At 37.8% G+C, this 15610-nt stretch overlaps 1 pseudogene; it reads right to left on the bottom strand.

Moving 5' to 3' along the window:
* Positions 1 to 2487: 2487 nt before the first annotated feature.
* LOC102865104 lies at positions 2488 to 4507 on the bottom strand (annotated as a pseudogene).
* Positions 4508 to 15610: the final 11103 nt, after the last annotated feature.

Genomic DNA, 15610 nt, shown 5'->3' with positions numbered 1-15610 from the left:
AGGGACATCATGCTCGGGAGGGTGGAGGGACAGCGCAGGAGAGGAAGGCCCTCTATGAGGTGGATTGATTCAGTGACTGGAATAATTGGGATGGGAGTGTCAGAGACACTGCGATTGGCACAGGACAGAGCGGAGTTTAGAGCTGTTGTACATAGGGTCGCTATGAGTTGCAGTCGACTCCACGGCACATAACAACAACAACATAGGGCTATATAGTAGAATGATTGTGAGAACTGAATAAGCTAATCAGAGACCTAACAGGAGAATGAGATATCATGAAAATAAGTGAGTGAATAAATTAGTATATATGTGATCAGTTCTTGGAGAAGGACAACATGCTTGGAAGCGTGGACAGACAGTGCAGGAGAGGAAGACCCTGGATGAGATCGATTGATGCAGTGACTGAGGCAATGGATGTTTGTGTGTCAGAATTAGTGAGACTAGCTCAGGACAAGGAAGGGTTCAGAGTTGCTGTACCTAGGGTCATTATACATTGCAGGAGACTCAGTGGCACATAACAACAATAACATACTAAGACAGGTTGGAAGCAGGAGTGACATTCACTTCCTAAACAACATGTCTCCAGTAATTCTATGAACTTTGATAAATGTCGATAGTTGTAGAGGGGCTTCAGGCCTTTTATTTATAGGGTCGCTATGAGTTGTACTCGACTCAAAGGCAATAAACAACAATGTGATGTCTTGTCAGTTCTGGCTAGTGAAATCTCAGAACCTCACCTCTATTTTGATAAATACTTTTACTTGAAATTCTTCTTGGAACCCACTTACAGCTGACCTCCACTGGAATTTTAAATGCAGTGAATCACACAGGAGGAAAGTAACTATCTTTCTCCCATGCAATAGGTGATGGATTTAAAATGCATGCCTTTGGTATTGCAGTGCAGATTAGGATTGTTTTAGAAGAGTTTACAATAGAAGATATTTGGGGTTTTCTTTTGTTTTATTTGGCTTGGTTTGGTTTGGGTTTTGTTGGGTTTTTTTAATCTTCTACTATTTTCTAATGGTACATGGCATAACTTTGTTAAATTATAAAATAATCTGTGCACAACCCAAAACCAACCACAATAATGCTTAGATATCAAAACCTGTGAAAAAATTCCCAGAGATATTAAAATCCAAGATAATAATAACTCAAATAGGTTATAGCAATTTTTATTTTAATATGATTTCTCTTTTGTAGCTTACACATAGATATCTCTTTTAAGTATATATGTGTGCATGTTTATGTAAGTGTGTGTGCCAAGAAGGTGCTAATTTAGTCATCTTTCTCTTGCATGATTGGCATAGGTGAAAATTTCAAAGTATTATTACCTTATTTGTTAAATAAGGTTAAAGAAGCATATTATTTTTACACAACCTTATCTTTGTATTATAATGCTGAATTTTTCCAATGGTATATAGTACCATGTCATGTTGCTAAGGAAAAGTGGAAAAGCACACAATTTTGATAGCAGCCCTTGTGCAGATATAGTAGTTTTCACTACTACTATATAGATATACTAAATATATATATACTATATATATATATATATATATATATATATATATATATATATACTAAAGATATATAGTGTTAGCACTTAGATGGAGTTTGATAATATAATTCCATGAGTCAGAATTATATGAATGGCAGAGGGTTTGTATTTTTTTGGTTTTGGAGGAAAATTTAATATAACAGGCTTTGAGATTCTATGGATATACTCATGTGCTTATCCCTAGTGTATTTCCTTTTTCAAAAAAAAATCTTAAATTGTTTATTGTAAACAAAACCAAAACAATTTTTCAGACAGAGTAAAGGTATGAGGAAAAGATGGAGCTGTTTGTGTTATCAGACCTTCTCTATTGGTAGCCATACATGGGATTAGATGCAGAGAGAGGGTAGATGGTCAACAGTGAGGGAGAAATGTCAGAATGATGGGTAAGCAATAAGACACTCCCTGAAGATAGAGTTCATCATCTTTACTTAGTTACACAGCATCAATAATTAGTTTCTGGGGAGTGCCTTATTTCACCACCAAGGACAGTTCTCACCTCCAGTATGCTCCACATGCCAACATTTCCAAACAATATCTTCATCTATAATAAAATGTTTAAGGAGTATCTGCACAATAACTGCACTTACTGTTTTTGTGCTGTTTGGAAAGACAAAACCAGAGATCAATGAAACTTAAACCCTTAGCAAACCACCTAGTGCCCCTGCTTCCAGGGCATTTTTTACCAGTCTCTGCTGATCCTACTCCTCGCTCTGCTTTGATCATCTGCACTGGATAGAAAGAGAAATGAAACACAAATATGAGCCACAAGTGATTCTGGCACATTTTTTTTTTAGATTAATGATGCCATGGTATGATCAGGTAGCAGGTAAATAAGGTTTTTTGGGGAGGATTTAATTCCTACAGGCCAAAAAAACATCCAGTCTACTCCTGGAGATAGGTACCCTGTGGTCAGCACATCCAGATAGGGGGCCTCAAGGAAGATGATGGTTCAAAAAAACAGAGGAGACAATCTTTCCTATGACATTGTTGGTGCCATCACTGTCTGAGCTGGACTCCAAGTCTCTGCTACCAGAGTAGGTGCTTAGCCCTGGGAGAATGCCGATACAGACAGCAGCTGAGGGACAGTGGATAGAGTGGCTACTCAAAAAAGTGCTTTGAAGAGACATATAGGAGGAGGTTGTTTTATTGTTGTCATCTGGGTCAGGGTCTGATTTCAGCCTTTTATCACTGTTACCACTCTCTGAGCTCTTATACTTCATTGTTCCTGCCAACATCTTTGTCTGGGAGAATATTCTCTAGATTTCTATAGGTTTCATAGCCGGTTCCCTCTCAACTTCTTTATTGCTTTCTGAAGAAAGTCCAACCTTGTTAAGGCTACGTATGCATTCCTTCAGTTCTTTTAGTTCTTTTTCTCTTCACTGCTCTTCTATTAGCTCCTGCTGCTTAGAAACTTCATCAAAGAACTTGGTCTCATCTTCATCTAAGCCTCTTACCATGTTTTTTTCAATTTGAACTGCTTCTCATACTCCTGTTGCTTCCTGTCTTTCTGTTCCTGCATCTTTTCATATAGAGATCGAGGGTCATAAACTTCTTCTGAATAGTCTTCTGGATCCTTACTTTTTTAAAAATTTTCCCCTGTTCTTCTTGCCTCTTTTTTTATCATTCATCTAGTTCTGTCTCTACACACTTCTTTTTCATAATAAGGTTGTCATCATCCTGTTCATTAATAATGGAATTGGTCTCAGCAGAACCCACTCCTAACAGCCACAGAAAAGGCCACTTCCTCTTTAAAAAAGAACAAAATACAAAACAAAAGAAAAATGAAGAAAAGAAAGAAAAAAAGACTAATAAAATAAAAAAGCATAGCCTTTGCTTTATATTATTTTTTCAGTACACTGTATTTCAGACATATTCTCATTGAAATGTCTCATGACATATTCTTCTATAAATTATCTCTACCGTAAGACTTTATCTTTTAAAATTTTACGTTTCAAGTAGGTGTGTAGGCCGTGAGGCTAACAGACAAGTAGAATGTTCACCTTTTAACAATGCATCAGGATTTCCAAGATGGCAGCAGTGGAGAGCGCAGTGTGAAGAGCTGGAGGAATAACAAGCTGCATAGAGATGGGCCACGAGAGAGTCCTTCACACTGCACAGAAACAGACCAACGTGGCATGACATGGACAGTAGGAATTTAAATCAGAACTTTTGTTGGAACAATTAGTTTCAGAGGTACAGGAACAAGTCGAAAACTGCTAGCTGAGCTCTTGTGGGAGAAAGGTTATTGGGGAAATTGGCTGAATTCTCTTAAGCCCCACTAAGACCCAGTGGGTCTGTCGTACGACATGGCCAGTAGGAAAATGAATCAGAACTTTTGTTGGAACAATTATTTCAGAGCTACGGGAACATAAAGCCATGCTACAGGTTGCACTATGAACACAACCACCACCAACTGAGCTGTTCTGGAACTAATCTAGCAGGAGAAAGGTTGGTGGGATAGTGGGTCTATTGGAATTTGACAGAATTTTTCTGTGCACCTGCCAACTGCCCACAATCAGGCTGGCTGGTAGGATCTTGACTGCGTTTTCTTGGGTACCCCAATTTCCTGGGAGAGCACTGGTGGGAATTTGGCTGAATTCTCTTGGGCCAAGGCAAAGGCCCAGGAATGAGCAGGCCAGTGGGGTTTGAACAGAACATTTGTGGATGTAGCAGACCGACCAGAGGCAAGTGGCTCCCTGGGAATTGGGTTGAGTCTTCCCAGGTCCTGCTGTACTCAGGACACTATGTGAGCAGGGGACACTGCACAAGGGCACCTGGGTAAGTGCTGCTTGGCAGGGAGCACTGAGAACCACTGGATGGGGAAGGGGCAGATGGAATTTGAGTAGGCACCCCAATGATGAGCACACCCAGAGAGCTGAGGTCTGAGTGAGGTCCCCCTAGTGGTTTACTGGCCCTTGTGGTCACGCCAACCCCTGCCCAGCTCACCCCCATTTGGCTCCAAACCTGTGCCTGTAGTTCCAGTCAATCAGCATGGCTTTAATCCTGAGCACCTTGATATGACTTACCTACAAGAAGCTGCTCTCACAGACTCTGACCTGGTCTTTCCCTTGAGTCAGAAGTTCAGAGAAAAACATAAGCGGGATAGCTGCCCAACTGATTTTTTAGAGCATTGTCTTCAGATCAAGAACATATCAATGTCTTGAAGAACCAAATTATCTCATACAGTACACAAGTGCAAAGCAAATGTTACGCCCAAAGGTGACACAGTATCAATGGATTTTTTGAAGCCAGAAAGTCTGATGAAACTTTCTGACACAGAACTTAAAAGAACAATGATTGAATATTTTCAAAAGATGAAAGACAAATTTGAAAATTTACAGCATAATAGAAGCAAAAACCAGGAGGAGCTCAAGCAAACAATGCAAAACAATGCAGATAAAACAAACAAGACATCAGCAGCACTGAAAAAACAATAAACTATGATCCAAAATACGAAGTCCAATGCTTCAGATGCTATCAACATGATGGAGGGACACATGAGCTGAGTTGAAGAGATGGAACACAGAAGCAGTGAAATAGAAGATAGAACTGTCACCACTGATCTGCTAGAGGGAAAAACAGAATCAAAAAGGAAGGAAAAAGTAAAAACCTAAGAATAATGTGGGACAACATCAAAATAAATTATATGCAAATCATTGGAAATCCCAGAACAGGAAGAAGGAGGTAAAGGCACCGGAAAAGCTGAGGAAGAATTACTGGAGGAAAACTTCCCAGGCATAATGAAGAATGAGAGAATATATATTCAAAAAGCTGAAAGAACACCACATAGAATAGACCCTAAAAGAAAAACACCAAGGCATATAATAGTTAACTTTGCCAGAACCAAAGAGAAGGAGAGAATCCTGAAAGCAGCTATGGAAAAACAAATAGTAACCTATAAGGAAGAGTAGATAAGAGTAAGTGCCAGTTTCTCAGCATAAACCATGTGAGCAAGAAGAGAGTGGAAGGACATATATCAAACACTCAAAGATTACAACTGTCAACCAAGAATGCCAATACCCAGCATAACGATCCATAAAATATGAAGGAGAAATCAAGATAATCCCAGAAAAATAGAACCTAAGACAGTTTACAAAAACAAGAGCAGCATTCAAGGAAACATTGAGAGATGTCCTTTTGACAGAGGTAGCACAGAAAGCAGCATGAATCAAAGTAACTAACAACAAAACCAAAAGAACTCAATAAAATGATAGCAATAAAACCCGGCCTTTCAATAATCACACTGAATGTCAATGGTTTGAACGCACCACTGAAGAGAAGAAGTGTAACTGATTGGATAAAAAACCATAATCCATGAACATACTGTCTACAAGAGACACATCTGAAAAATGAAGATAAAGAAAGACTAAAAATAAAAGGATGGGAAAAATGCAAGCAAATGGCAACCAGATAAATGCAGGAATATTAATCTCTGATCAAATTTTTTTCAATGCAAAACCCATCACAAATGACAAGGAAGGTCACTACATAAATCTTAAAGTATCACTAGAACAAGAAGGCATGACAACAATAAATATCTATGCACCAAATGAAAGACCTGCAAAATATATATATTAAAAAATGTTAACAAAACTGGAAAAGGAAGTAGACAACACTAGATTATCCAAGAGGCTGGGCTCTATGAGGAGGTGCGTGGTGTTAGGATTGGTGGAAGATTTATCAACAATCTGCGTTATGCAGATGACACAACCTTGCTCGCTGGAACAGAGGAGGACCTCATGCACTTACTGCAGAGGGTCAAGGACTGCAGCCTTCAGTATGGACAGAGGCTCAATGTCAAGAAGACCAAGATTCTCACCATTGGACCAATTGGTAGCATCAGGATGGATGGCGAAGAGATTGAGATTGTTCACAGCTTCAGTTTTCTCTGCTCCACAGTCAACACTCTTGGCACCAGCAGCCAGGAAATAAAAAAACATATTGCGATGGGAAAGCCTGCTGTTAGGGACCTCTCTAAAGTACTCAAGAGCAACGGTGTCTCTTTGGAGAGGAAGGTGTGCCTGATACAGGCCATGGTCATTGCAATCACTTGTTATGCATCAGAGAGCTGGACAATGACTAGGGAAGGACAGAAGGAGAATTGATGCCTTTGAGCTGTGGTGCTGGAGAAGAGTATTGAATGTACCATGGACTGCCAAGAAAACAAACAGATTCATGCTGGAGAGGGTTAAACCAGGCTACTCCTTAGAGGCAAGGATTCTGGGGCTTCGTCTGACATACTTTGGACATGTTGCAAGGAGAGACAGGTCTTTGGAGAGGGAGATCATGCTGGGCAGAGTAGAGGGACAGCGTAGGAGGGGAAGACCCTCTATGAGGTGGATTGATTCAGTGACTGGGGCAATAAGGATGGGTGTGTCAGAGGCAATGTGATTGGCACTGGATTGAGCAGGGTTTAGGGCTGTTGTACATAGGGTCGCTATGAGTCACAAACTACTCGATAGCACATAACAGCAACAACAACAACTCTAGTAGTTGGAGACTTCAATACACCACTCTCAAGAAAAGATGGAACTACCAGGAAAAAACTCAACAAAGATTCTCAAGAATTAAACCACACAATAAATTAACTCAACTTTATAGATATTTATAGACTAATGCACCCTCAAATAACACAGTATAACTTCTTCTCTTATTGCATAGAACATCCTTCAGAATAGATCATATTTTATGTCACAAGGCAAGCATTAATAAATGAAAAAACATAAAAATAATACAAAGCACATTCTCAGACCATAATGCTACAGAATGATAAATTAATAATGAGAGGATAAACAAGAAAAAAATCATACATTTGGAAGCTGAACAATACTTTGCTTGAACATGAATGAGTGGATACCAGAAGAAATAATAAATGAAATAAAAAAGTTTCTTGAAACAAATGACAATGAAAACACCACTTACCAAAACCTATGGGGAACAGCCAAAGCAGTAATAGGAGGTCAATTTTCAGCAATAAGAAAAAAAATATCAAAAGGCAGGAAAAAATGACCATTGATTCTCTAATCCCACATCTCCAACAAATGGAAAAAGAACAGCAAGAAAATTTGACACTCTCTAAAAATAAAAAAAAAACCCTATAAAATAAGAGCAGAAAAAAATGAAATAGAAAATCAAAAATCTATTGTAACCATTAACAAAATAAGGAGTTGGTTCTTTGAAAAGGTCAATAAAATCAACAAACCACTAACAAAACAAAAGAAGGAAAAGAAACAAATAATCTGAATAAGAGATGAATTGAGCAACATCACTACAGAGCCAACTAAAATAAAAAGGCTAGTGTTGAATATTATGAAAAATTACATTCAAACATATATGAAAACCTAGAGGAAATGAACAAACATTTAGAAATTCACAGCCTACCTACTCTGACATCAACCAAAATTGAACACCTGGAAAAGATGGAATTCTCCCAGAATCATTCCACGAAATAAACATATCCTTGATAAAAAAACCAAGTAAAGAAATCACAAAAATAAACAAAATAAAAAAGAAAAAACTATAGGCCAATATTTCTCATGAACATAGATGCAAAAATCCTGAATAAAATCCTGACTAAATAGAATCCAATCATACATAAAAAAAATAATTCACCATGGAACGCATAAACATTGACATACTGGATATGGCAAAATGAGATGGCTTGCATAGGACATTTTGAATCAGATGATCACATTATTTACGATGCCACAGATTAAAAGGTGAAAAAAAAGGGGTTGATTTCATAATTAAAAAAATCATTTCTAGATCCATCCTGAAACACAATGTCGTGAGAAACAGGATAATATCCATACGCATAAAAGGAAGTCCAGTGAATACCACTATCAAATATATGCAACAACTAGAGCCGAAGAGGAGGAAATGGAAGACTTCTACCAACTTTTGCAATCAGAAATTGATCAAACACATACAATCAAGATGCATTGATATTGATGGGCGACAGCACCAAAAAAGTTGGGAATAGGGAAGAAGGATCAGTAGCTGGAAAACATGAACTCGGTGAGAGAAATGAGGCTGGAGATAGAATGATAAAATTCTGAACATTCAATGATTTACTGATTGCAAATAACTTTTGTAAGAAACATAAACACAGGCTATTCACGTGGATTTCACCTGAGAATATGCATAAGAATCAAATTGATTGTATTTGTGGAAAGACTAGCTGGAGAAGCTCAATATCAGCTGTGAAAAACCAGGCTGGGTGCTGATTATGGGACAGACCACCAACCACTCATATGTAAGTTCAAGCTGAATTTGAAGAAAATGAAATCAAATCCACAGAAACCAAAATGTGATCTTAAGTCTGTCCCACTCAAATTTCAAAACTATTAAGGAGCAGGTTTGAGGCCTTGAGCACCAATGAGCATAGAGCAAATGAGCTCTGGGAGAATATCAAGAAAATCGTCCATGAAGAATGCAAAACATCGTTACAAAGGCTGAAGAAGAAGAAAAGACCAAGATGGATGTCAGATGAGACTCTGAATAGTGCATTAGAGTGCTGAGAAGACAAAGCAAAAGGAAGAAATCAAGAAATCAAAGACCTGAGCAGAAAATTTCAAAAGGCAGCTCAGGATGACAAAGCAAGATACTTTAATGAAATTCACAGAGAGGTAGAGTCAGAAAATCAAAAGGGCTCAACTCGTTCATCATTTCTTAAGCTGAAGTAGTTGGAAAATAAATTCAAGCCACAGTGGCAATACTTAAGTATATTTTGAGTAGAATGTTAAATGATCCAGAAGGCATTAAAAGAAGATGGAAGTAGTACACAGAATACGTGTGTCAGAAGGAATTGGCTGACATAAAAGAATTTCATGAAATAACATATGAACAAGAGCCTGTGTTGATGAAGGCGAAAGTTTATGTTGCTCTAAAGGAACTGGCAAAAACAAGACTTCATGAGTTGACGGCATACCACTTGACGTATTTAAACAAACAGACACTGTCCTGGATGTGCTCATTAACTTGTGCCAAGAAATCTTGAGGACAGCCAGCTGGCCAACTGACTGGAAAAAGATTGATATTTGTTCCATTCCCGTGAAAGGTGACCCAACAGAGTATGGAAATTATTGAACAATATCATTAATATCACAAACATGCAAGATTCTGCTGAAAATTATCCAAAAACATTTGGAACAATATGTCAACAGAGAACAGCCAGGTGTGCAGGCTGGATTTAGAAGAGTTCCTGGTACTAGAGATATTATAGAGAAAGTTAGATGGATCTTGGCAGAAAGCAGAGAATACCAGAAGAATGTCTATCTGTGCTTTATTGACTATGCAAAGGCTTTTGACTATGTGGATCACAACAAGCTATGGCTGACTCTGAGAAGAATGGGAATCCCAGAATATTTGATTGTGCTTATATGGAACCTATATTTGGACCAAGAGGCAGTAGTCAGAACAGAGCAAGGAGACACTGCATGGTTCGAGATCAAGAAGGGGATTGATCCATCAAGGATGTATTTTGTCTCCATACCTTTTCAACCTGTATGCAGAACCCATCACCTGAGACTCTGGGCTACATAAGGAGGAATGTGACATCAGGATTGGTGGAAGAGTCAACAATAATCTGCATTATGCTGATGACACAATCATGCTTGCTGAAACTGAGGAGGGCCTGAAGCACTTGCTGGAGAAGGTCAGGGACTGCAGCCTTCAACATCAAGAAAACAAAGATTCTCACCACTGGGCCAACTGGCAGCATAGGTATGGATGGTGAAAAGATTGAGATAGTTAAGAATTTTAGTTTACTGATACCAACACTCTTGGTATTAGTAGCCAGGAAATCAAGAAACAAATTGCATAAGGAAAGTCAGCTGTGACTGGCCTCTCAAGAATACTGAAGAGCACCTACGTCAGGCTGGAGACTAGGTGTGCCTGATCCAGGCTATGGTCCTCATAATTATGTGCTATGCATCGGAGAGTGTGATAGTGACAGAAAGAGAATTGATGCCTTTGAGCTGTGGTGCTGAAGAAGAGTGTTAAATATACCATGGACTGCTAGAAGAACAAACAGGTTTGTCCTGGAGATGGTAAAGCCAAAATGCTCTTTGAAGCCAAGGATTCTGAAGCTTTGTCTGACACACTTTGGCATGTTGCAAGGAGGGACTGGTCATTGGAAAGGGACATCATGTTTCAGAGAGTGGAGGGATGGCTCAGGAGAGGAAGACCCTAGATGAGATGGATCAATTCTGTGATTGGAGTGGTGAGGTTGGCACAGGATAGAACGACATTTTTGGCTCTTGTACATAGAGTCGCTATGAGTCCCAAGCGACTCAGTGTCACATGATGACAACAACAGCATGACTAAATGGGAATTATAACAGATATGCAAGGATGGTTCAACATAAGAAAAACAATCAATGTCATTCATCACATTAACAAAGCAAAGAACAGCACCACAAGATCCTATCAATTGATGCAGAAATGGCCTTTGACAAAATCCAACACCTTTTCCTTATTAAAACACTGAACAAAATAGGATTAGAGGGGAATTTCTTCAACATAGTAAAATGTATATATGCAAACCCAGAGCTAACATTGTTCTCAATGGAGAGAGATTAAAGGCATTTGCCTTGAAAACAGGAACTAGGCAAGAATGCCCACTATCACCTCTCCTATTCAATATTGCATTGGAATTCGTAGTGATAACAGTAAGGCAGGAGAACGAAATAGGAGGTATCCAAATTCGTAAAGAGGAGAAAAAAATTATCTCTCTGTGCAGGTGATACAACAGTTTACTTAGAAAACCTTAAAGACTCAGCAAGAAAACTACTGGACATAGTTGACCAGTTCAGCAAAGTGGCACGATACAAGATCAACATAAAAAAATCAATTGGATATCTCTACAGTGACAAAGAGAATACAGAACTGGAGCTGTGAAAAACAATAACCTTCACAATAACTAATCACAAGATTAAAAACTTAGGAGTAAACCTAACCAGAAGAAGCACGAAGGATCTGTTCAAAGAAAATTACAAAACATTATTACAAAAAACAAAAAGAGAGGTGGAAGAATATCCCTTGCTTATGGATAGGAAGACTCTATATTGTGAAAATGACAATACTACCAAAGGCAATTTACATGGTCAATGCAATCCTAATACAAATGTCAATTCCATTTTTCAAGGAGATGGGAGAGGTAATCTCTAATTTCATTTGGAATGTAAAGAGACCCAGAATGAGCAAGGTACTTCTTAAAAAGAGAAGCAAGGTAGGAGGCATCTCACTTTCTGATTTCAAATCCTACTAAACTGACGTGGTGTTCAAGACAGCATGGTGCTGGTACAATGACAGACATAGATCAATGAAATATAATCTAGAAATCAGCCCTTCTACCTACGGTCGACTGATTTTTGACAAAGAGATGAAATCAGTTAAGGGGGAAACTATAGCCTTTTAACAAATGGTGATGGCAAAATTGAAAAACTATCTGCAGAAAACTCAAGCAAGATTCACACCTCACTCCATACACAGAAAATAATTCAAAGTGGATTAAGGACCTAGGATTACAACTAAGGACAATAAGCTTCATTAAAGAAAAGCTTGGAAGAACTCTAGAAGTCCTAATCCACAGCATAAACAGTCTCCCAAGCATCCTGAAAAATCTACAACTAGGAGAGGATAAAATAGATGAATGGGACCTTCTAAAAATTAAATCGTTATGCACATCCAAAAACTTTTCCATCAGGGTAAAAAGGGAAGCCACAGATTGCGAAAAAAAAATTTGGTAATGATTTCTATGATTTGGATTTATATCTAGAATTTATATAGTATATGAGCATCACAGCAAGATAAAAGTAAATAACCCGATTGTAAAATGGACACAGAATATAAACAGATAGTTTACCAAAGACAACATTCTGATGGTAAACAAACACATGAAAATGTTCAAAAATCCCTATCTCTAAGAGAAATGCAAACCAAAACAACTGTGAGATACCATCTTACTCCAGTAAGAAAGGCAAAATTTAACAGAACAGCAAACATTAAATCCTGGCAAGATTGTGGAGAAATGGGAACTCTTATTCACGTTGGTGGGAGTGTAAAATGGTGCAACCACTATGGAAGGCAGTATGACACTTTCTTAAAAAGTTGCAAATAGAAATACCATTTGCATTAAAAAACAAGGAATTCATGCAATATTACTCAAAATGGTTGACTCTGGAGAACATTATGCTGAATGAAATGTCCCAGTCACAAAGGGACAAATATTGCATGGTGCCACTGTTGTAGAATGGGACTGTCCTTGGGGTTGGGGAGAGACTGAGTAAGATGGGTTCAATAATGTATGCTGATCTGAAACAGAGAAGGGAGAAAACTGTTCTAAAGAGATATGTGATTAGGTATTTTGGTCATGACAGGAGTCTAGAGCGATGGCTACATGGTGGAGTGAACCTGGGGGATGGTTTGTAAAATAATGAAATAATCTTTTCTTTTACTTTTCCAAGAGGGTAATGTCTGGTGGAGGGGAGCCTTGGGAGGGGACAAATCTACAACAATGAATGAATGGAAATCCAAAGCCTCTGTAAATTTTCACTGAAATTAATAACAAATTTAAAGAAAAAAAAAAGAATTAAGTTAGAGTAAGGATGGCAATGGAACCACCTTACCTCTGTAACTTGATTTGTGCCACTATTAGAACCTCTACTCAGAATATTATTGCTTTTCAATTTTTGACTCATGCACTTTTAACTTGTTAGTTAAGTTTGTATCTTCTAGGCTGCAACACTTCTATGATACATCTTCAAGGATATGAACATGTACGGCTAAGCACAATTGATAACAGTGCATCTAAATTCCAAAATCAATCTCCATAATTGTCTATGTGTTTCCTACTGCTAAAGGGGCCCTTTAGAGTAGTGAGAGAAGACCTTCACCCTGAAACCCACAGCGTCCCTTTTCAGCAGGAAGTAGCTAAGAGAATACGCCATCCCCTTTTCCTTATGAATCAGGGTGAAGTCTCTCTCAGGGAGGAGTGATAGGGAATGTCAAGGGACACACTGATAAAGGAGATTAACCAGAACTGGCTTTGACAAGCACTGTGGCAATTGGACAATTAAAACAGACATGGGGGGGGGGGAGAAGAATGAACTGGGGATGAGGGTGGAGAAAACAGTGCAACAATGAATGAATGAAAACCCAAAATCTCTGTGAATGTTCATTAAGACTAATAAAATTTAATTAAAAAAAACAATAAAAAACCAAACAAATAAACAAACAAAAAAAAGAGATACCATTTGCCTAGCAATTCCACTACTGGAATATACTCTAAAGAAACTAGACTTGTCATCCAAGGAGATGAAAACCCATGTTTTTTTGCTGCTTGGTTCATAGTAACAAAGAGTTGGAAACAACCCGAGTGCCCATCAACAAATGCATTAGAGAAGCTACACTATGGAATACTATGCTTCATTGAAAAACAAGGAACTTAAGAACTATTATACAAAATGGATGACCCTGGAGGGCATTATGCTGAGTCAAATATCTCAGTCACAAAAGGACAAGTACTGCATAGTGCCTCTGTTGTTAAACAGGACTGACTTCGGGCTTGAGGGGAACCTAAGAAAAGAAGGGATACATACTGTATACTGCACTGAAAGAGATGAGAGAGAAAACTGTTTATAAGGGATCTATGAATGGATATTCTTGTTATTACAGAAGTCTAGAGTGAAGACTGCATACTGGAGTGGACTTGGGAAAGGGATTACATAACAATGAAAGAGTTTTTCTTTTTGTTTCCAAGGAGAAGAGTAAAGGGGGGGGGGGAGGAGAAAAGTACAACAGTGAATGACTGAAAACCCTGTTTCTATAAACTTTCATTAAAATTAATAATAAAAAAAAAGAATAAAAGAGGTTCTTGATGGCAGAACCCATCTTTTCATTTCTTGGCTGCTGCTTTTAAAGTGGTAAAGTGTGGATCCAAGTAAAATGAAACCTTGAGTATGGGAAGCCAATACTAAATATTTGTGATAAACAGAATGCTATTTCAGGATATGGGGGAGGTGGTAGGAGCTGGAGTTCACCCTGAGGCACTAAGGCAATCTTTAAGTGTTTATCTGATTCTTACATTGTATTTGCTGACCCCTCCCTCCTGAGTCAAGCAGGAGGTTTTCAATAGAAAGAGCTTGACTTCATTTACATTGAATTGTATTTGTGATTTACTTCCTGATAATTTTAAATAAAGATACAGGGAAACTTGAATCCAGGACTTCTGTCTTTATAACTGCTGACCACCTGTCTTTTATGCTTTTTTATCTAAAAAACCCCAACCAAACAAACAAAAAAAGCCCACCCAAAACCAACCAACCAACCAAACAAACAAACAAACAAAAAACAAAACCCATACCTGCATATTTGGATGGATGATGTACAATCATTCAAATAAATGTACTGAGTATTCGTAGTATTTCATGGTAGCACATTGAAATAAATGTCTCCCACATTTACAACATTATAAAATAGTAAGGATTTTCCCTTTTAATTCTTTACACACTAAACATAGGATATGATTTTTTTATTTGGTTGAAATATATTTTGTATTGTGGTTACATATATTTTTTTTGTCAATAGACACTAAATTTTTGTTTTGGTCAAATTATTGTACTTAATTCCCACCCAGCCCAAATCAAATTGTTGTAAATTCATTTTAAAAAGCTAATAAATTCATTTTAATAGTTATAACCACAGATAACAATCTTTTTTAAAAAAATTACCTATAACAATGAAGACTATTTTGGAAAAAAAGTTAGCCTTTACCCCTACCTAGTGACTTATCTTTCTGACCACAGGGAAGTGGATTAAAACTGCAATAATCTAATCAATCGAATTGATCAGAAGATATGTTTAATGAGTAACATTAGTACAAAAATAGAACATGAGAAATAATTCTCTTCAGAAAGATATATACCTTAGGAATAGCACATGAACAGAGAACAGCCAGATGTGAAGTAGGGTTTAGAAGTGGCCTTGGTGCTAGGGATATTATAATTAATATTAGATGCATCTTGGCTGAAAGCAGAGAGTACCAGAATATCT

Source organism: Elephantulus edwardii, unplaced genomic scaffold, assembly GCF_000299155.1.
Source record: "Elephantulus edwardii isolate Elephantulus edwardi_28Jun2011 unplaced genomic scaffold, EleEdw1.0 scaffold00351, whole genome shotgun sequence".
NCBI classification, from domain to species: Eukaryota; Metazoa; Chordata; class Mammalia; order Macroscelidea; family Macroscelididae; genus Elephantulus; species Elephantulus edwardii.
Note: the sequence above shows the minus strand (reverse complement) of the source record. Positions and strands in the feature narration are given on the sequence as shown.